Below are 21,633 nucleotides of genomic sequence, written 5' to 3'. Positions count from 1 at the left end.
ACCCTACCCATGTCTTGCATCTATCTTCCAGATAGCTGGACTAAACACCTTAGTGGTGGGTCCCCAAAGATAACCTATTTCAATTGAATTAATGGGGAAATTGCTCAAATCTTTCAAAAATGTAAATAAAAGCTGAAATTGCCACTCGGTTGGGCATTTACAAACAATACAAACTCCCCAATCTCTAGAAGTGAGATGGACGCGGATCAATTGTCTCATATTGAAGAAACGGCAAAAACACTTTATAGATCTGCAACTCATTTGAAAGACGCTGGATAAGTGTATGTGTAGACCAGCAAGTGGCAGAGCACAGTGCACATTAAAATAAATTACTTCTGGGCTGCATTAGCAGATCTGGAGTGTTTTTCATGTGACCACCCTATATCCAACATGACAGTCAACACTAAATTGCTTTTCTCTTTCTCCTATAAACTGATGTGGAAATGTTGAAGGGCATTTGTGAATTGAGAGGCTGCTATGTTATGAGACAGCTGAGCTATGTGAAAATCCTTAGCCAAAGACCAAGTAGACAATCTAGTGAGCTGACTTTTGAAGAGGTACTCATCTAGCCTTTGTCACTAGAACAAGAAATGAACATACAGTTGGTTCCTGACTCACATTTTCTCCTAATCAAATGTGTCAGTAGCTCAATGTTCAAATCTTAGAATTTCAGCGAAAGCGGACAGTCTGACGATGTATCTCTTTAATAGACAAAATAATCTGATATTTGCCTATTAGCCCTCATTCCATATAAAAGCAAACAGCTTGTTAGACTTTCCGGGTCACAACTAATTAGCATCTCCCCATATACTTTATCATATAATTGCATAGTACATCACTTCCGAATGTTATAATATTTGCAATAAAATGCATTTTTCCTTGAACATAATTATCCTAAACAATTTTCAAAATGAAGCACAGTTTGTCTTTCTTGACCTAATAAAAGTAATTGGTGTTGTGACAAAGATGATTATCAACAATAGTCATTATCCTGCTGTACATATTGAGCTTAGATTTTTGGACGGTAAAAACTATAAAATTGAGTGGAGTCATCTTGCTTTCAAGGACTAGATGTGAATGTTTTATTAAACTCGAAAAATGAACACAAACAAAACTCCTAGTTGTTCAATTCTCACTTTATTTTTTAATTTTATATCTTATATCTCAATTCTGTCACTTCATCAGGTAGTGTGCAGCCCTAACACATTTTATAATTTCACAAAGAACAACTACGTGTCATGGTTCTAAAATGCGGTCTGGGTGCGGTGGGTTTACAATATCATGTTTGAATGAATGGGACTTACTTTCTGATAAATATTGTTATTAATTTTACAATAAAGCTTTTCGACCTCGTATTTTGTTTTTGGATATTTTGAGTCATCCTGTCTGGATGTCTGTTTACACAAATAAACCTATTGTGCTCTTTTTTTTATTGTCATACTGAACACCACTTAGTTTCCCACGTAATAAAATTCCAGCCTCTTGGCAATTGAAATATAAATAATTGCATTTCAGCTATTAGTTCCACGAGTTAAAGATTGTTTTGCCTTTGATTAAAGAAGTATTATGTGTTCTTTTGTGGAACATGGAGGACTTGCAAATCTGTATTCTTCCTTTCTCTCAAATTTTGCTGTGTTCGTCATCTTTTAATAACCTGCTATTGTGTTGTCCCTTCAGTAATGTTACATGGCACATGTAAATTTAGGAGGTATCTTTTAATTTATGATACCAGTATGTTCCTGAATAAAATCTGTAATTGAAGTCTGGTTCATAACCTTCTTTTATGCAGTTCCTGTCTTACTATTAGAAATTCCCGTAAAAATGTAAGGAAACAGAAAGGTTCTTAATTAGGTCTTACATTATTTTCACGCAAGAACTATACATATTTCACATCAGATCAAAATGTGCAATGTTTATAAATATGGAAGTAATTTACCTTCACTAGTTATATCACAATATATGCTAGAGTAGTATCTTCACCTTTCAAAAATGAAGTACTAGAAAAAAGAAAATGCTAAGGAGAAAAAATTGGAATTTTCATAAAGTGTTTGTCTAATGATTGGTCATGCTATGCCAGACTCATGACAGATAACCAGTGAATATGTAAGTGATTGTCTTTTAGATTAAATAAAAAATAACTGAAACTGATCTGGCCATCATGGACTGAGGTTAGGCCCTCCTAGTCTAATGCAAAGGAACATTATTTTGATCTTGCAAGTTCAAAATAATGGGAACCAACTTTAAAGGATACAATTTATTCTGACTTTAGACACTGAAAAATCGGGCATCAAACGAAAAAACATTCCTGATGGATACCCCACCACAATCAACTACAAACATATTCACACCCTAGTCGAACATATGTAGAAATGGATGCGTAACGGCCAAAGATGACTATGGACATTGAAAGTAATTGCGTATAGTGTCAGAGAGTGTCCGGTCTGCAGGTCCACTGAAGCAGGCTGAACTCACCTCACGACAAAGGAACCATGAGACAGAAACATGTAAAGCAAATTGGATTAATTGTGCAAATGGAGAAGACATTCACAATAGACCATGAACAACAAACTATACATTTTTTACCAGCTATGGGGAAAACGATGTCAGGCAGTGCTTAATTTGAGCCGGGGATTTCCGGTGCTCGGCACTGATACCTTATTACCAGCACCAGGCTTATGAGAGTCTGCCACATGGTGGCACTGTCTGTCTAATTAATGTATGAGCACAACAGCAGCTGTTTATTAGTTCAATTTACATTTACAATGACTAATACCTACCTCTCAAGCCATTCTTATAGCTTTGGGGGCCTGGGATAGTCTGAATTGTCACACTTGTAAGAGTGTGATGGTTAGTAGTTGTGTTTGTACTGTCATTGGCAGTGCTGGCAGGGGCAATGTGTGGTGCAAGCTGCAGTGGCCTCCCGACAAGAGCCCAGCGCTTATTCTTTTAAAATAAGCACTGGAGTCAGGTGACATACGAACCTCTTCACATATTAATTGTAAATGGCCTCCTACAGAATCTACTCGGAAATGTATTGAAAACGCAGAGATCTTTTGGTTTAATGTTTGTCGAGCACTGCGGAAGAAAAGAAGGGGCAGAGAATGGTGTGTTTTACCCAGCAAGGGACTAGGAAGTTGGACATGTTTAAAAATATAGAAATTAAACTGAAGATTCAGACCTCTGGGCTGATTGAAATGTCCTGCAGAGGCAGAAGGACAACTTCTTTGGTAAGAGGTTCAATGCCCAGAGTGAAGGTGAGACAGGAGATGGGGCAGGCTGCTTGGTGTGAACTCAAGCCACAGAAAGTAAATGTTGCTCTGATGTGAGAGATGGCTTCATGTTTTCAAGTCAGGTCCAAATCCAACAGCATTGACAGTTTACCATACGCAGTATGCACTGGAAAATATAATCCAACCAACGCCTGTCAATCACCGGCAAACGGATAGCAAAGTCCTAACCCACCTGAGTCTCTGCATCCCAAGAGGTCTTCCAGTGTGGGGTGTGAAATTGTTTGAATGAGATTATTCTCTTTTTAATTATAATAGTTCTGTGCTACATAATAAACCCTACCTTTGCTTACCTCTGGCTCGAGGTAGCCAAGTTCCTCAAGTTTGTAAGTTTTGACTTTTAGTTTCTTGTGTGAACAGACTTTATAGACAATGTGTAAGCACTTAGGCACTTTATAGTTACATTGTATAATTGCAGATAATGTTTACAGTTTTTATTGTATATCCTTGGGAACTACTTGATCATTATATGTTACTTTTACTATGATTAACGAACAACAGCGACAAAAGATTTGCATATCTGGTATCAATGTTCCAGTATGGCATTTAACCATTGACATTTTTCGTGTGTGTAGAGTTGTGTAGCAATTAGCGAATTAGGTAAACGAAAATGGACCTAGTTAATTAAAATATCACATTTTTAAAATGACTAAGGAACTGTTTTTTTACATATGATATTAATGTTTTAATTGCAATGATTTTTGTTAATCAAGCAATAAAGAATTACATATATTGACTTGAGATGCAAGCACCTCCTACCATGTAAGAATGAGGAAGGGCTTTTAACCTTGGATACGGTTGGTTCCACAGTTACATATAGCCACCAGCCTCCTCTTTGAGGAGAGAATGTAGCCTTACAGCTAGAGTAGTCGACCTCAAAGCTAGGGAACCGAGCTGGAGTCTCGGCAACGACGCTCAACATCCTGTGATTCTGGGCAAATAACTTAATCTCCCCGCGCCTAACAAAAATGAATGTGTTCATCTGTAACAAAACTGGTGCTCATGTAAATCGCTCTCATACCCGATGTCTTGGGTCTAGTTCGCGCTATATAAAACTCTAGAAAATAACAAAAGGCACTCTTGCCTCCACACAGACTCAGCCTAGTCCACACCAAAGCCCTCCAATTGAATCTCCTGCCTATAAAACTCACTCCAAAGGGGCTCCAAGGTCTCCCTTCACTTCTTAGAAATTGATTTTGACAGCCTCTTAGCGCACCCTGTGATGGCACAAATATAGTGCAAAGCACAGTTCAATGGCCAACTAAGAGCTTGGCAAAACATTGACGACTTGGAGTAAGGGATGGGCTTGAAAGACTATTGTATAAATTATTATTTGGCATCATAAACTCTTCCCTAGCTTTTTGTCAGTGCCTCCACCATACCTCTAATTGCATGTCAACTTAAAGTTCTAAAAACCAAGGAAGTGTATTTTTTAATACTTGGGGATGCATTTTTTAGAGCTGTGGTTCTTAACCTGTAGTCCGGGACCCTTGGGATTCCAATGACACCTACTCAGTGTGCCTGCGACTGCATAGAAAGTTTAATAATATTCACAGATTACTAAAGTGTAAACAAATAAAGAAGCAAAATTGAAATTTTGAAATGTTCCGTTAATGTGAAGGAATTTGAATTTGGAGGGTAAAAATTAAGTGGATCCTCCGATTGATTGGTGGGAGCAGTGCAAGCTGGGTGGCCTAAACTGAATTTAGAAAACTCTTACCTTCCGACTGAAATTGGAATTTTGATTTTTCAGACCGGTTTGTGAAGTAAATTAAATATTTAATCATCTGTGTATTTGTTTGATCAATGGCTGTGCCTGTATTTTTCTGTATTGTTTTGCTTTTCAAACAATCCAAATTAATTAATTAATTTATTTATTTATAAAGTCTTGTATAGCGCGAACGTGACCCACGAGGGTATCACAGCGCTTTACAATAGAAGAATAAACCGTACTCTAACCACGCCATCGATAGTGGAACGCCGGATTAGCGGCCTTGCGGAATAGGAGGTCCAGGGACTTTCAGACTTACCAAGTTGTTTCTGCTACGAATTAAACCTACACAAGATCTATCTCGCTGAGTGTGGACTACATATAACTAGAATTAACGTTTGAATCACAAAGACTGATCCTGTTCCGCGTGTGCGTGTTAATACGGCGATCTTTATTTGGTCAATCTTTGTACAAAGTACACTGGCAGCTTATCCTCCTTCTTATCCTGTTTCCTGTACACACCGCTACGGCTATTTTCGCACATCAAGGATGAAATGAGTGATGATCCAAGTTACAAGTGACTACACAAGATACCCTTACCGGGTTGGAATTATCACCGGTTAAGTGGAATTGCAACACACGCCAACATTAGCATTAAGCCCTGAAGAGTCAGAGCAATCTGTACTCTGACGAAACACGTGTCGGCTGGCGTGATTGTGCTTGAGCAATAAAAAGAAAAATTGCTCATACAAGAAGAAGTGGAAACTAATTTTATGTTTAGATTTAATGAATGAATGTTCACAATACTATACAGTATAAATAATATTGTGTGTGCATAGGAGTTCGTGTTTCATAAACCGTGGAAGAGGTAGTCAATACAAACAAAATGTCAAATTGTCATAATAGAGCAATAGCATCTGCAGAACAAATTACATTAGACATTGTGCTATCAGCCGCACAGATCTATATCCCACGAAAAACATTAATCAGCAAACAATTGTGGACTTTTATTTTTATAAAAATTACTTCTGTATCTCTGGCTTCCATTGATGACTCAGTGGGGGGATCCCTGGATTCAAATGATAATTTAGTGGGGGGTCCACGGACTCCATCGATTATTAAATGGGGGTTCACAAAAGTCAAAAGGTTAAGAAACACTGTTTTAGGGGACTCACTGGAGTTATGTGTGAGCTGACTGTGTGACTAATATTAATTTGAAGTAATTTCAGCCTGTGGCATAGATGCTCAGACTACTTCAGAGGTGGCTGGTTCAGGCTAGTGAGCAATTAGGGTCAGGTGAGATTTAAATTACGCCAGCATGCTTCACTTAATTTCTGGAATTTCACATTAAACTTGTTATGCCAAATTCCCCAAATTATATTATTTCTGGTAATTACGCCAGTTTCATGAACATTTCATACAATTTTCAGAAAGCAAATTACGCAAATTCCGTAGGCCCATGTTTTATATTCTGGGCCTTATTGTTGAAGGTTTCACAGGACCAACACTATGTGCAAAGCTTAATTTGTACCGGTGGTAGCAGGTGGGGGCTGTGACACTGGCACTTACTTTTTCGTGCTTGGGGATGTTTTTCATGAGCAGATTTTGATCAAGAGCGATAAAAGGAGAAAAGATAGATGTGAGGAAAGAAAGATGGGAAAACAGTGGCAAAGTGAGAAATAAAGGATTAAAAAGAACATGCAAGAGTCAGTTGAAGATAGAAAAAGTGCGCGTGGTAGAGAAGTGTGGCTCACTGGTTAGAGGAGGCAGACCTGGAAGCAGAGGTCAGCCTGGGACCAGGGTTCAATTCCCGGCTCGGTGGGGTCTTCAGTCCTAAAATGTCCATGGACTCGACAATTCTCGCTCCGGTGCCTACTCGATTCACGGGTTCACACTCTGCGACTCTGGGCAATAGCTTGCTTAATCTCCACAACGGCCCCTCGCGGCGGGATGCCTGGCTTTCACCTTGCGGATACCCTGCCGGGGTTATCTCACAGGGGAATACCAGGACGGGTTCCCTAAGCAAGCGCTTAGAAACCGCTTGGTGATTTGCGCTATATAAATTCCTGTACATAGAAGAAAGAAATATGAGGTGGAATCAAGTAAAAGCAGCCTTTGTACTGTAATTTTAGCATTAAAAACTTTAGGCCCCTGGAGTTTTTTTTTTTTACAAATGAATTAGTGGCTGCAAGACTTTTATTACATGTTCTAATTACTCACATCAGCCATATCCTATGAGCGTCGTCAAAATACCTACCGATAGGTTATACAAAAAATAATATCTCCGAAAGATAATTTAAATGCAAAAGTACTGATATGCAACTTTCTGAGCTCTTTCACTAGTCTACCAGAATATTAATATGGACACAAATACTGGCATCATTTCGGCGGTTGATGGTATCAAAAATGTCAGGAATTTGCGACTCTAAAGGGAAGCATAAATGGCTACGCCTAACGCTTGGTACTTCCAAAATGTATTTTTATGATCAAAATATTTCAGCAGATCCTTCCAGGTCATTTTGTGATTTATTAAGCTTTTTTTAGTTCCCTAATCGGTTCATAAAAACAGCAAAACAACTTTAGAGTCTGGGAAAAGAAGAAGCAGTACAACAGAACTAAAAATCCCAGCTAGAGCCTAAGACGATTCACTCATATTATCTATCTATCTATCTATCTATCTATCTATCTATCTATCTATCTATCTAGATAGATAGATAGATAGATAGATAGATAGATAGATATATTTTGCTATCAAGCTAGGGAGCAACCAAAAATGGATGCATTTAGGTTTGAAGGTATAATGGTGAAGGGTTAAAGGGTGAAGGGTTAACGGTTGAATGGCGAAGAGTTTATGGGCAAGGGTTTAATAGTGAAGAGTTTAAGGCTGCATGGTGAAGATTTTGGGGGGAGGGGCAAGGGTTTCGGGTTTTGGCGGTGAAGGGTTGAAGCTTGAAGGGTGAAGTATTTAAGCATAAAGTAGTTCGGTTTGAAGGTATAAGGATGGAGAGTTTAAGGGTAAAGGATTTCGGAGTAAATAGTGATGGATTGAATGGCAAATGGGATTAAGGGTGAAGGGCAATGGGTTTCGAGGTGAGGAGAGAAAGGTTTCCGGTTGAACGGGAAGGGTTTATTGGTGAATTGTGAAGAGTATATGGTGAATTGTTTCGGAGTGAAGGTCGACGTGCCTAGGAGTGAAGGATTTAGGAGTGAATTGTTTAATGGCAACTAATTTAAGGATTAACAGGGAAAGGTTTAGGGTAAATGGTTTACTAGTAAAGCATGCTTGGGGGTATGGTATAAGTATCCTCATTACAAATTAAATATGGGAATTAGCAATAATTTGCAAAAGTTTAATAAAAAAAATCTTATAAATGTACATATTTGCTTATGCACTGAACCAGATTGTCCCTCTGGGCACCAGCACACGTGCAATAACCCCATGCACTTTTTTCCCCAGAGGTGTCACGTCAGAGCCCTGTAGAACAACGCCTGCTACATATGGCTAATCACCATGCATTGTGGTGTTTGGCCATGTATTAAAAACCATGAGCTGTCACTCACACTGGCTTGTACGAGTGTGCCAGGTCTGTGTTTGGTAACTACTCCTTGGTATGCGATGATTCCCATCCTTGGGCATCTGGTAGTAATTGTCCCTGGCATAGGTTACTCTCCCAGGCATTTAGTGATCATTCTATACTTTATAATGGCTGTGGCATAAGACACTACTCTTTTCCAGATTAAGGCATTCTTTGACATTTTCTGAGCAGTGTAGGCATTTAGTTGGTCCTCACATTATGCCGCCTTTATTGATAAATTGTAGGCATTTTTGCCATCATGGTCGGCTTGGCATAAAATGCCTTAGTGGCATCCTGGGCATTATATTGGGTCTGGCATAAGATGGACTGCTGTCATATTATGAGCATTCTACGCATTATGGTGTCCATGACCCGAGGTGGCCCTGCTCAAATTTTTGGGGCCAGTGTAGACATTATGGTGGCTCAGTGTAATGTTGTCCTCCTTAGCCGATGCTGGACACCTATTGCTTCTGATTGGTCATGAATCATCTCTCTAATTTTCACTGTTTACATTTCTTCAACATTTTTCTACAAATCAAAATCTTGAAGAATATGTTGCCCTTGATAAACCCTGGGTTCCAAGTGCTTGGTTAAGTGCCTTTCTTCAGTTACAGAAACTCAATTAGCATTTATGACCCAGTGAAAATTCAACACCAGCTACAGCTTGTACAAAACAGAGCTGTATAACTAACAACAACACGGTATAGCCAAGATAAGATCTTACCAATAGCCACAGACGTTTCAAGGTAATGTTCATATATAGATATAAAATCCCAGAGATTTTGGCAACCAGGTTTAAGCAGCATGGCCAGGACGAGCTATAAGCTCCACTCTTCGACTTCTGATACCACAATTGTGATAATCTGTATGCAAAATTGTGTAATTCCTTTTTCACAAAACTCCATAAAAATATATATTTTTAAAATCACGAGTTAAATCTTTTAGACTGAATGATGATTTGTGGGTTTTCCAGGTAATTTTTTCATGGGTGGCAATGTTTTGGGTAATAAACTCTCACAAGATTATGACATGAGACAGGATCAAGCTCAAAATGTCTGGCTAAGATATTTTCTGTCCCAATGAGGGCAATCTTGTGTAAAAAAAATAACAGGGCATTTTGTATTCAAAAGTTGAAGAAATTTCACATAAAGCAAAATTCTGAAATGATGTGAATTTAATTGACAACATTAAAATTTGAAGAAGGACTAATTGTGATATTTCCCTATTCCATAGCAGTGTGTTTGGAATTTTTTCACTTTTTTATTACCGAGTTATCACGCAGAGCACGTCAAGTCAAATAGTTTATTGTATTTGATTACTTAAAATCGTTACAATGTACATTTTTAAAAGAACATTTTAAACTTAATCTTACGTTAAATTCTTCTTTTCAGGGCCATGGTTACCAAGATTTTAAAATCTGAAACAACATTATGATAGATCTAAAATGTAATCTAACAGTTTAAAATGATCTGTGCGGGGTCTCGTAAAAAGCTTTCAGAATTGCGCAGTGTCTGTAAAAATCCTGGATTAATTTCAGCTAGATCCTGTTCGAGATGTAATGTCCAATTTATCTTTGTCATATATGCAACCCACCTGCCGTCCTTGATCGTGCTTTATTTGTGGCCTCTAGATCGGCTTGCATTAAAAAGTTCCTTACCTTTGCTAGGTATTTGACACCCCGGCAAGCCAAGATAATTGAGGATCCTTCCAGCCAACATATCACTGCTTGCCTGCAAGTGCGAATATTCAATTCGTTAAAAATTGGTTTTAAAAGCCCCCTCCTTATGTCCTTGACTGCTCGGCCAGCACACAGCAGGTGTATTAGTGTTTTATTACCGAAGCCGCATAGTCGACACTGTGTGGTTTGATGGTTGCTTTGCCAGGACGGTTGTAAATCCGCATGAATATGGTATGTCTTGGTCCATCAGGCTTTTGATTTCTTTCCAGTAGATGTTGTTCATCCTTGCTCAGATGCACGGAATTTGTGGCATAGTTTCAGGAAGCCGCTCATGCTCCGGAATTTCTGATTCTGAAGGCCGAACTCCAGTCAGACCTGAGCTAGAGCGGCGGACTTTGATAAATTAAAAACAGCTTTGTAAACTCTTGTCTGAAGATCATTTAGCAGTTCCGCCTCTTTACCGCACCAAATTACTAGGGCGTATGACAATGTCGGTACGGTTTGTGCTGCCATTACTTTTAGAAGATGTACATAGCTCGGGCAGCCCATTTTTTTATTCAGGAGTTTGTACGCAAAGATTAACAATTGTGCTTTTGCCTTTAAGTCCACTTTATGTTCCTTGTGTGTTGAGCCTCGGCCTAGTTTTAAACCATGGTATTTGTAGGCCACTTGTTCTTCTATTGGAGCCCCTTTTATGTGCCATTTAAACTTGTTTTTTTTTGGGTCAGCAAGACGTTCAACTTTGTTTTTTCCTTTATTTACTTCCAAGCTGTCTCTGTCTAGATAGGTTACTAAGTTGTTAATCGCTATTTGTAGCCCGATTGAGCTTTGGCTCAGTACCACGATATCATCTGCGTACTGTAGGAAGGGTATTGGCTCCTTGACTAGATGCGGCGGATGGCAGTTGTCTGATTGCATGTGTTCACTGATATCTGCCATAAATAGATTGAATAGGCTCGGGGCAAGGACTCAGCCATGCAGAGCACGTATTTGTTGATTTTAACATTGATTGCTCACAATCTGTTCAATGAAAGAAACAGCAACAAGTGCCATCAATCTGATTTTAAAATGTACTATTGCACTGATATTAATGCTACACAAAGTGCCAAAAAAATGTATTGCCTTCCTGGGTAATTTAGTCATTATGCATAAATTGGTACTATATGTCAATGTCAATGTCAAAGGTTCTTATATAGCGCCTTTTCACCGCAAGGTCTCAAGGCGCTTGCTTTGGGAACCCGTCCTGGCTTTTCCCTGTGAGATAACCCCTCCTGGGCATCCCCAAGGTGAAAGCCAGGCATCCCGCCGCAGGGGGGCCGTAGTGGAGATTAAGCAAGCTATTGCCCAGAGTTGCAGAGTGTGAACCCGTGATTCGAATGGGCACCGAAGCGAGAATTATCGAGTCCGTGGACATTTTGGGCTCAATACCCTGCCGCGTCGGGAATTGAACCCTGGTCCCGGGTCTGACCTCTGCTTCAGGGTCTACCTCCTCTAACCAGTGAGCCACACTTCTCCACTTATGGCATCTTTTATGCAGCTCAAGAAAGTTAACTATATCATTTCTGAACGGTTCCTAAGTCTGTGAAGTAGCGAGCACCGCAAATTACCACAACTCCTTAAAAGCGAAGTTTAGGAGCAAAATTCCGAACAAAAAGCTACATCTTATTTCACCTATGTAAAGTTCACATATTATTCTGGCTGAAATAATCAAAAGTTAATTTACCACACAGATTTGTCAGTAATCCCTCAATCCTCACTTTAAACTGGGATACAAAATATGGATCTAGCCTCATGGGCATTCTAAATCACACTAGCCTTATTTTGGCCGCTTCCTCGACTGAGCATCTGGTGGAACACTCAGATGCAGGGTGCTGACAGGCCCTTCCTTCTGCAAAAGTGGATTTACTTTAACAAAATTTAAGAGAATACACCCTGGGAAACCATAATAAATGTGATAATTTGCTGAAACACAGGATAAGGAGTGCAAGAAAAAGGAAAAACAAGCGAAGGCATGAAAATAAAAAAATATTATCACAGCTGATCGTTAAAAGTATATTTGGCTTTATGGGCTTGAGTAAGTGCGGCGCCTCAGTCTCTTGGGCAAAGAGACCTCCCAGTAAAGCTTAGAGCAGGAAGGTTATTAAAGAGTACAAAAACTATCTCCAGGAGAGCCCTATTCATTCCACCTCTTCAGGATAACTCCTGAATTTGATAATGAGTTCCAATTAGAATAAATGTGTGCACTTGTATCTTTGTAAATGAATTGAGCCCTCCGTGACCTATATTGGATAATCCTATGCTGCAGATTTTATCTTCTATATACTGGTAATTTTATCAATTCTGCAAAACCAAATCCAATTCAATAGAATTTGGCTCGGTGGGTGTTTTCTTGTATTCTAAAAGGTCTTTGACAATGTTGGCATTGAAATAAGTTGTTAAACTGTTATCCTTTACTATTTTATTTTGCTTTCTTTACAACGTCTACCTTCAGTGTATCTGAAACCTAAGTGTCAATATTAATTTGACAAATTCAATTTTATTTTTGTTTCTTTACATTAATTTCTAGTCATTCCTCAGGTGGGGGAATTTCAACTGACGATGACCAGGGACAATTAAATGAATAATTAATTTGCCCAGGTAATCGTCCGTCGAACACCCTCCTCACCAGGCTCCACCGCCCCAGCACTCTTACCTGTACGGGCCATGGCTGGTCACTTGTGCCCTATTAGGGTTAGCCACAGTAAAAAGAGTCAATCAAATATTTTTTGTTGAATTACCCCACAAAATTACCGGTAAGACTGTTGAACCACAAGTTGTCAGAATGACCAAAATATGAACAAAATATTTACACTGAAATAAAATTTAGTAAATTAGTGTGTTTGTTTTTGGATATATGCCTATCCTACTTATAATTTAACTGTAATGAGAAGAACATTAATGGTGTCATTTGGGGGGCATAATTCTTATTATTACTGGAGTTCAGCCTTGCAGTTCTTGCAGGCAAGAGAAAACAAGCATTTGCAATGCAATCGGTCTCACCTTTGGGACCTTATATGTATCTAGCTATGCAGCACATTAGCCTGGGTACTGAAACATCTACTGTTCTTTAACATGGTGTAAAAGTAAGCACCTAACTGGCAATCTTTTAATAACGGAACCCTGTATAAATAAGGACTTAAATTAGAAACTTCCCTCATTAGGTCGAGCTAGAGTACACAAGCGAAGCTTGTGTCTAGCTCGAGAACTATAGTCAGCCGTCTCCTGGGAATCTGAGACAGGGATCGGGCACGAGCGCGACTTCACCTCGTGGGCGCGCACGCCCAGCCCAGCGCCGTGCCCGTCCCCTGCCTCAGATTCCCCGCAAACACACACACACGCAGGCACGCACACAGACACACACACACACACGCAGGCAGGCATACACACACACAGGCAGGCAGACACGCACACACACACACACACACACACACATACACCCCTCCCCCATCACCAGCACCACTCACGGGCTCAAACGCACACACACGCGCGCACACACAGATGCACACAGACACACATATCCCTCCCTCCACTCACTGTGCTCTTTTATCGCGTCGCCTCGCTGCGCTCCTTTTCTTCGGCGCATCTCCACACGCGGGGCACTTCTGTGGATTTTCACGCTACCGCGGGGTTCTCCCTCCATGATGGGAGCCCCGCATGAACGAGCAACACCGGCCTCTTCCGGCCATGTCACAGGACCCGTCCATGTCACGGGCAAGGATGCCTGACTTCCTTTTTTTCTCGAGTCCAGTTCAGCTGCATCCCGGTCATGGTTTCAGCAGGACCTGTCGGACAGCTTTGCCACCAAGAGTGGGCAACAGCTGTACTTAAGTATCCCGATCTGCTGGGGGCACAGTTTACATCCAGCGGTTACTTCAATGTGGTGGAAGAAAAAAAAACATCCGCGGATACGGCAGGCTGAGGAAAATGCAGGTCACATCCGGGGATACTTCCAAGCGCTAGAAATGAAGCTAACAACTGTATCTTCATGTAATGGGGACTTCTGGGTTACTTCGAAATGTCGGCGATTGAGTTGAGTTCACATCCACAGCTGTTCTCCCGTCCCCGATCTGCCTCAGGAACTATAAGCGGCTCAATGCTTTCGGTCGATACAACATTCTCGGTGCGCTTTCACCGGCCGTATTTTGCAAAGCAGCGCAGAGGCAACGGCGCAGCCGAAACTAACACTGCAAGTGCAGGCATTGATAGCCGTCGGACAGGGGTACGCATGCGCATCTCAGGGCGGAACGAGGCGAGCCAAGCGCTGCGGGATGACTTTTGGTGACTGTAGTCTCCGTCAGTGGAATCACTTTCTCTCTCCCACTCCAAACTTTCTCGCCCTCTACTTCGCTCTTTGTCTCTTCCCCTCCTTACCTTTCCTATCGTTCTCTCGCTGTCTATGACGCATTGTCTCTCACTCTAGCATTCCCTGCCTCACATTCCCTCGTCTTCCCTCCCCAATTTCATGCGTTCTCTCTTTCCATCACTCTCTGATTGTCTCTGCCTCTCTAAACCTGTTCCTCAACCTATCTCCCTTTCGATCTCTCTCCACCCATCTCATTAACCCTCTCTCTCTCTCTTGCCAATGGTCTCCCTCTCTTCTTCAGTTCAGACCCTCGCGCTCTCTCTCTCTCTCTCTCTCTCGCTATCATTTACTCTCTCCTTCGCCCGGCTCTGCAGACTGTTCCATAGTTCTCTGAGCTCTTTTGTGTGAACCATTTCTCTGGATGTTTGTTGCTCTCACAACGGCTTCCTCCCTCGGCTTGCATGACGCCCCACTCACTCTTTTTCTCACAAGTCTTTTAGCTGGAGTGGTCATAATAGAAAAGAGTCCTTCTGGGGTGATGAAAGTGGGAATGTGGCATACAAGCAACCCAGCAAGGCTTGATGACCAAGAGACCTATGAGGCAGGATGGGCAGTCGAAGCTAGATAGAGCTTTTTCCCTCTCTGTGATCATGAAGCTGTTGCAGAACATGGCCATGCGTTGTATGTGCAATAAGAAAATTATGGTTTCTCTTACAATGTGTTATGCTCAATGTGAGATAGTGATGGCTGATTCTGTCATACAACCTGATATCTGGAAACACTTTAGAGGCTCCCGCACACTCTGTTGGAGCTTTTTTGCAGACATTTTAAAATTATAATTGCATTCAAATAAAGCCTTTACATAGCCATACAGGAAAAATAACACACAACTAACAAAACAATGTATTTGATTTAAAAAAAACATTACAAAAGACACTAATCGCATCACACTACACACATAATTAATATCATTACAATTGTTTTTATGGGGATGTAAACTTACATATACCACCAACATACACACAAGCAAAACATACTACACACATACATCCCACCAACAGACATCATATCACAACTCACCACTACATTACACACCATGCCACTGCCCTTAGGTCACTACACTAAGCACACACAACAACCACACAACCACACACACACCTACACACACACACAACCACAACCACACGCACAACCACACGCACAACCACATGCCCAACCACACACACACAACCACACAAACACACACAACCACACACACAACCACACACACAAAACCATAACCACACACAACCACACACACAATCACACACACAAAACCACAACCACACACACAAACACAACCACACACACAAACACAACCACACACACACACAACCACGCACACACACACAACCACGCACACACAACCACACACACACACACAACCACACACACACACAACCACACACACACACAACCACACACATACACAACCACACACATACACAACCACACACACACACAACCACAAGCACCCACACACACACAACCACACACACAACCACACCGTCAGTGCACACTTTCACCAGGCACAGACACCATCAGTCGTCATTTCACGCTTTCACCGGGCACAAACACCACCAGCCGTCAGTGCCTGCTTCCACCAGGCACACACCACCAGCCATCAGTGCACACTTTCACCAGGCACACACACACCACCAGCCGTCAGTGCATGCTTTCACCAGGCACACACACACACCACCAGCCGTCAGTGCCCGCTTTCACCAGGCACACACCACCAGCCATCAGTGCACGCTTCCACCAGGCACACACACCACCAGCCAGCAGTGCATTCTTAGAGAAGGCACACACACACCTACACACACAACCACACACACAACCACACACAACCACACACACAACCACACACACAACCACAACAACACACACAAAACCACAACCACACACACACAACCACACACACAAAACCACACACACACACAACCACACACAACCACACATACACACACACACAACCACACACACAAACCCACACACAACCACACACACAAACCCACACACAACCACACACACAAACCCACACACAACCACACACACAACCACACACACAACCACACACACACACAGCCACACACAACACACCCACACACACCCACACACACACAACCACACAACCACACACACACAACCACACACACAACCACACACACAACCACACACACAACCACACACACAAAACCACACACACAACCACACACAACACAGACACACACACCACAAGCACCCACACACACACACACACACTACCACACACACACAACCACACACACACAACCACACACACACAACCACACACACACAACCACACACACACAACCACACACACACAACCACACACACACAACCACACACACACAACCACACACACACACAACCACAACCACACACAACCACAAGCACCCACACACAACCACAAGCACCCACACACACACAACCACACACACAACCACACACACTCACAAACACAAAACCACAACCACACACACACAACCACACCGTCAGTGCACACTTTCACCAGACACAGACACCATCAGTCGTCAGTTCACGCTTTCACCGGGCACAAACACCACCAGCCGTCAGTGCCTGCTTCCACCAGGCACACACCAAAAGCCATCAGTGCACACTTTCACCAGGCACACACACACCACCAGCCGTCAGTGCACGCTTTCACCAGACACACACACACCACCAGCCGTCAGTGCACGCTTTCACCAGGCACACACACACCACCAGCCATCAGTGCCCGCTTTCACCAGGCACACAGACACCACCAGCCGTCAGTGCACGCTTTCACCAGGCACACACCACCATTCGTCAGTGCGCGCTTTCAACAGGCACACACACCACCAGCCGCCAGTGCATGCTTCCACCAGGCACACACACCACCAGCCAGCAGTGCATTCTTACACAAGGCACACCCACCACCAGCCATCAGTGCAAACATCAATTGTTAACGCATCCACAATTACCTATTGTAGCAATCGCAGTATGGCGCACTTTACTTTTAAACATATTTATCTAAAGCGCAGCATGCCACCATTGCTACGAAAATAAATATACATTTTTTTTGCCTACAATTAATAGACTTTTGTTGCAATTGGCGTTGCAATATTTAGCAATGCCAATAGCTCAAACTTAATTAATGCGAGACCTACTGCATTGCAAATGCTTGTTTTTGTTTGCTTTTTGCCTTAAAATAAGACCTAGTCTATTCAGGTTTGTTTCTGATACACCAAATACTGATAATAATAACATTTTCAGATATTCTATCCATCTTCTCAAAAATAATGAGTTCTATCTGTTAAAAACATACCGCTCTCTTGCTTGAGTTTAAAATGTACATATTATTTTTATTCTAGAAAAGACTTATTAAACACACTTGTCTGTATGCTTCCTGCAGTGGAGGAACTGTTTATGACACTGCTCAAGGCCTATGCCTGAGGAAGGAAGCAGGTACAACTCTAGCCAAAGAGATGGCGATGAGTGCCACAGAAACTACACAAAGCTGCAAATTATCCACTCTGGATCACTACTCAGCATTGACTCTTCAGGACACAAATATGTGTGTTTATGTACTATTTTACTGGTCTAGGTCTCTCCAGCCCAGATGAAGGCCCCTTGTTTGGACATCAGTGTTGAAACAGCATTATTGTCATTTCTTAAAAATGCCATAGCTCACCCTAAATAGCAGTTTCTCTCTTAATACTACAGTACATTTTTTCCAAATAGAACCAAGCCTCTTCGAATTCTAGTGACCTCAGCGTATCCCTCCAGGTGACCTCCCAGATTGCCACAGTCTCACTTCCCAGTAAGAAAAGTCTCACACCCAGTGAATGCTGAGTCACACTCTCCCACAAACTTCACAGTGACAGATTAATGTAAGAACAGATGTATGAGCACCCTTGCTCTGCGGCCAAAAAAAACATATTCTTTCAGTGATCTTATATGCAATAACTGTTGTAGTTTTTTTGCCAATCCACAAGGCCCACGCCATAAATTTCAATTTCATTCATTTTAAAGAATCATAGTTCTTTCTGGGTCTCCATGCTTCTTCCCTGCTGTGCTTCTTTAGAGTTTTGGCCACTATCGAATATTCAGTGTGGATGGGAGCCACAGGTGAAGCCACAAAATTCAAATTGCAGTGCTTAATTTGTGGCTGTGGTTGTGGATTGGGGAGGCACCAGCAGTCACTTCTGGTGCCCTGGCATCGTATCATGAAGACCTGCCCTGGCTCAATGCACAGCCGAGCACTTTTATTTTTTTTGTATTTGGGGTGTTTAAGTTAATAAACAGAATTTCTCAGAAAGAATACATGAAATGCAGAAATAAAAGTCAGAGACACTGAATAGGGATTGCATCTCTCTGATCCAGACTTGTGCTATCTAAAGTTCATATATTAACTAGGAGTAATTCTGATTAAGACACTGCAAACCCCAAAAAGCAGGCACGTGCCCATGCTCTGATTCAGCACACCTGTTCATGTTGCAGCCTCAGAACTTGTTTTCATCATCGTTTAGAGCAAGAAAGAAAATAGGCATGGAAAATAACCAGAAATAGTGAGATACAAGAAGTGTGGGGTGGTAGAAGAAAGAGGCATGAGCAGTGGCGGCTCGCGGAGGGAATGCTGCGGGGTGGTGGGGCGGGGAAGGGGCAGGGTGGGGGAGTTAGTGGACTTGGAAATACGACGGATAGGAGTAAGGTAAGTAATTAAATAAATAAATCTATTAACCTCGTGCTCGCAGCATCGCCGAGTTGGCGATGCAGCGAGCGCAAGGTAAATAGTTTTATTTATTTAATTACTTACCGTACTCCTGTCCGTCATATGCCTGAGTCCACTACAGGGCCGGACTGAGACCAGCAACCAGCCCTGGCAGGTTGCTTCTCCACCAGCCCTGGTAACTGGAGGGGAGGGAGTTGTTACCCGCAAAGCACTGCTACCGCTTTTCTTACAGAGGGCCGATATTGCAGCGCTGCTACAAAACCGGCACTCCGTAAGAAAAGCGGCCCCCTGCGGCCACAAAACCGGCCCCCACCCCTCTAGCCCACCGGGGAAATGCCCGGTGCCCGTAAATGCCAGTCCGGCCCTGGTCCACTACCCCCCCCTCTGTCCCTCTCCCACCGCACCACCCTGCAGCACTCCCTCGGCGAGCCGCCACTGGGTATGGGGTGGATTTAAGATTGGCCTGTTTTGATGTTCAGCAGTCCGAGTTTTCAGCATCATCGGCGATGGACTTCTAAGACAAACTATGTACTCCTGCACCTACTATTATTACACTTAATAAAACCAATCTCTCTCACCTCCAGAACAGGACCGGTGAGCTATCTCAACCCTGTCAGAACGCCAGCGGTTGCCACGCGTCATCTGAGCACACCCACTTCAAAGGAAAGTAAGAAAAGACTGAGGTGTTGATGGCTGGATCAGAGAGATGGATGAAGGCGCGGAATGAGATACCAGAGGTTCACTTGATTAATGAGTTTCAGCTGCTACTTTTCTTCAAACCATGAATGCATCAACTACACCTCAATGCAGGTGCGTGAAAGGCTGTCATTAAAACAGGATTGTACCACTGTGCAATGTTTAATGGGCTGCACCGGTTCTTATTTTCCTAGCCCCGGGCTTAAATTCGTCAACTGACGCCCTCAGCTGAACAACAACTTAAAAGCCTTGACTGAGAACAGAACATGGTTACTCTAATGTTTAAAATCTCTGGAATGATTCCACCAAACTTTGTTATGAGTTCTTGTAGCTTATTCCTGTAGTACTCCTGGTTTACTACAGGATTCTAAAGTAACTCCTGGCTTACTCCTAGAATTCAGTAGTAACAGCCATCTCCAGTTACCCAGTTTCTTGCACAAGTAACTTATCCAGTCTTGTATTTTTTTCCAATGCATGTTGGGATTAGTAGTCATGTTTGCCTATAAAACTAAGAATACAAGTACCAAAAATCAAAGAACATCCCTGGATTAAATTAGCTACTTATGCATGGAAATGGGAAACATGAGAGATCTGGACTAAGTCAGGAGTACTACAAGAGTATGTCACACCGATTAATAGAAAAATTCTTCTTACTAAAGCCCTATATTTTGCACATTTCACCTCCAACCTGTGATACCCAGCCTCAAGTGTTTTTCTTCAGTATATCAGGTTGGATTTGATTATCCAGTCCCAGGGCCCCATTAGGATGGTGGGCGGATCGCCCCCGCCAGGCCGGCGGTAGCCACTGCCGGCCTGGATGGGGCGATCCGCCCACCATCCGTGCCGGAATGACCACTCCCATATTATCATGGAGGGGGGTCCGCGGCGGATGGAAAGACCGTCCGCCGCCTTTCCGGCCTGGTCGCCTTGCGACCGGGCGGAAAAGGTTTCTATATGGTGGCGGTGTCTATCAGACACCGCCAGCCATATTAGCATGGGTATTTTTCAATGCCTTTCCGTGGGGGCCCTGGGAGCCCGTTGCGGGCCCCCAGGGACTCCGGGTGGGGGGTGCACATGTGGGGTACCTATGGTACCCCCCTGCATTTCAAATAACAACGTGGCAGGCACGGCATGGTATATGTATTCTTAGCATTGCGGCGGGCGGTGGCGGGCGGTACATTCAGCACCGCCCGCCGCAATGTTAAAAATACAGGATGCGCCCGCCACTGTGGCGGGCGCCTCCTAATTTCCCCCACGTGACCCCCGCCCTTATGGCGGGCGGTCCCTTTCCACGATGGGATGGCGGGCGGGCAAAGTCCGCCCGCCATCCTAATGGGAGCCCTGGTCTCTTAGCATTTTGTTGGCATCCTGAACTTTAATAAGAAAATACAAATAACATGTGCTAGATTACAATTTATCATCAAAGTGCACAAGCTATAAATATGTTTCTATAGAATTATGGCATTTATGCATATTTAATGTATATTATGCACATTCATTGTATAATCCATATTAAGCATATTGAATTTTTACTGTCTGCATTATATATTTCGAATCTTGGGAT

At 42.5% G+C, this 21,633-nt stretch overlaps 1 long non-coding RNA gene across 3 annotated transcripts in view; it reads left to right on the top strand.

The window, feature by feature from the left end:
- LOC144798474 (uncharacterized) overlaps window positions 1-21,633 on the top strand; it is a 281,744-nt gene that overhangs the window by 124,359 nt on the left and 135,752 nt on the right. For all 3 annotated transcript variants that reach the window (XR_013603547.1, XR_013603546.1, XR_013603548.1), the window contains exon 3: window positions 19,958-20,183. This is a non-coding gene — a long non-coding RNA (uncharacterized LOC144798474). The remainder of the gene's footprint in view (window positions 1-19,957; window positions 20,184-21,633) is intronic.

The sequence above is a fragment of the Lissotriton helveticus genome, chromosome 12, assembly GCF_964261635.1.
Source record: "Lissotriton helveticus chromosome 12, aLisHel1.1, whole genome shotgun sequence".
NCBI classification, from domain to species: domain Eukaryota; kingdom Metazoa; phylum Chordata; class Amphibia; order Caudata; family Salamandridae; genus Lissotriton; species Lissotriton helveticus.
This window is presented reverse-complemented; position numbering and strand designations above follow the sequence as displayed.